Raw genomic sequence first — 2679 nt, 5'->3', positions numbered from 1 at the left:
CATCACAAATCCATGCATCCTCTTGTAATATTTCCAGCTGATATTAATATCCATTTTATATATATATATATTATACGTTTATTTTTTTTTTTTTGCCTTTTTTTAATACTTTCTAAAGGCGCAAATTAATTAAAGGAAAACACTAGGCACAAATATTTTTTTTTAAAACGCGCGTAGTCCCACGGCCCACCACCCGCCCAACCGACCGAGGGGCGACAGCCGTGTATCGTACGGCACGATTCGCGGAAAATTTGACGCGATGTTAATTAAGAAAAAAAAATTAAAAACGAAGAAAAATTTTAAATTTAATTTAAGTTTAAATTTAGCAATCTAATTTTGTGCCAGAAATGTTAAAACTAATTGCTTAAGGAGCTGCAGAGAGTCAGAAGAGGATAAAATAGGAAAAAGTCTATTGTAGTCAGAACAAAGTACTCTGAAAGGCTCATGCACGTTATAATTACGTCTACACTGATTTAAAACTAAAGGAACATAATTTCTAGTTAATCTACTTGGTACCTAGAAATTTAGTCTACTCAGCAATATTAATACAAATTTATACATACGAAACACAAAATAATAATACAAATTCATACATTCGAACCACCAGTTAATAAATAAAACTAATTAATTAATAAAAAAAACATACGTCAAATAATAAATTAATAAATAAAGATAAATAATTAATAAATTATTTTTTCCAACCAGTCAAAAGCGGCACCAAAGAATTTTTTTGGCTGTTGAATATATTTAAAAAAAAATCTTTATATAAAAAAAAAGTTAACTCAGAAATTCAGAACTTCTCCAAATAATTTTAAGACGTTCTATTCCACGCGTTTCAAGGCTTTATTTTTTGCTTTATCCATTTCTTTGATCGGATTAATTCAACCGTGTTGAAGTTTTTCCTCCTTCGGGCACTACGTTACATTCCACGTGTCCCAACGCATATTTCTAAATATACTTGGACTCCTTGGGTTTTTTCCTCGCATCGCGATTGGATTTTGTTTGTTTTTTTGGTTTGCAACCACCCGTGCCGTACGTCTGCCCTCCCTCTTGAAGCGCAAGAGCTGGCATGCTAGTAGGAGGTGATAAGAAACCTTTAGCCGTTCCGTCCGTGAATCCAAAGCGATCACTCTCAGCTTCTCCTCGCTGCTCCAAGGAGAGCTCGCAATTAAAATCGTCTGAAAGAACTCCAATTGTGAACGTAACGCGTTCTACCTCCAAGATGTCCACAGACGTAGCAGATGCAGCCCTCAATAAGTTTATCGCAGTGACTGATCGTCTCAGTCAGTTTGAAGCGAGACTTAATGGTCCAGGGCCTTCTAACCCCTCGTTGCAATGTCCGCCGAGACCAAGTCCGGTCACTCTGGGACAAAGTCGAGAAGGAATTCGAGATTTGTCTGGAGACCATTACGGCGGCAGGCGCGGGGACCTCTGAAATACGTACAGTTCTCTATAACAAGAACGACTATTGTTATTCGGTGTACGAAACTCGGGCAGCTTACCTCAGCGAGCAAATAGAGAGAGCGACGGCTCCAACAACTTCCACAAACTCGCCAAGCTATATTCCCTCCGGATGTCGCTTACCTCCATGTGAAACCGAAGTTTTTGAGGGAGACTATTTAAAATGGCCAACGTTCAGAGATCTCTTCACGGCAGTTTACGTGAATAATTCTAGGCTAACACCAGTTGAGAAATTATTTCATCTCAGTTCCAAGACCAGTGGTGAAGCGAAAGCGATTGTTTCAAAATCCCCGCTTACCAATGACGGCTTCGCGTCCGCCTGGGAATCGCTCCGAGAGCGGTTTGAAAACAAAAGGCTTTTAGTCAACAGCCAACTCAAACTTCTATTTAACTTGAGTTCGGTTGGCCAAGAATCTGGTCGAGCGCTAAAGAAGCTGCAGAGCACCATATAAGGGTGTTTAGAAGCGCTAGCGCACTCCAATATTTCCACGGAGAACTGGGATTGCCTGTTGGTGTTCCTGTGCACCAGTAAACTGCCGAAGTTGACCCTTTCCTTATGGGAACAGTCTCTGTCATCCAAGTCCGATATTCCGACATGGGAAGAAATGAACACATTTCTCAGTGAAAGATATCGGACTCTAGAAGCCATCGAGGACATGAAACCGAGTATTAGCGGTATAGCCTCGAAAAATCCTGTAGCTACCAAAAAACTCAATTCCTTCGAAGCGCAGGTGAGCACAAAACCGGAGACTTGTGATTTGTGTTCAAAAGAGAATTATCCGGTCCGGATGTGCTCACGCTTCTTGCAAATGTCCTTGGAGGCGCGCAGCAGCTATATTAAAAAGAAGCTGCTGTGCCTCAATTGTTTCGCGCGCGGCCATCAGCTTCGCGACTGCACGAGCACACACAGCTGCGCTACGTGCCACGGGCGGCACCATACGCTGCTGCATCGGGGCGCTCCTAGCCCTGGGCCACATTCCACAGTTAACGTTTCGGCCAACACACAACCTCCTGCAACACCTGCGACGACCAGCTCATCCGGACAGCCGCCCGCAGTGCAAAACTATTTTGCAGCTGGATCCACGGCAGTGCTGCTAGGCACGGCAATGCTGGATATTTACCATCTTGAGACGAAATATAGGGCTCGCGCCCTAATCGATCAGGGAGCCGACAGCCGGGTTCGCGTCATCGACGTGCTTACTCCGCGGGGCACTATTA

Source organism: Drosophila ficusphila, unplaced genomic scaffold (assembly GCF_018152265.1).
Source record: "Drosophila ficusphila isolate 14025-0441.05 unplaced genomic scaffold, ASM1815226v1 contig_348, whole genome shotgun sequence".
Taxonomy (NCBI): Eukaryota; Metazoa; Arthropoda; class Insecta; order Diptera; family Drosophilidae; genus Drosophila; species Drosophila ficusphila.
This window is presented reverse-complemented; position numbering follows the sequence as displayed.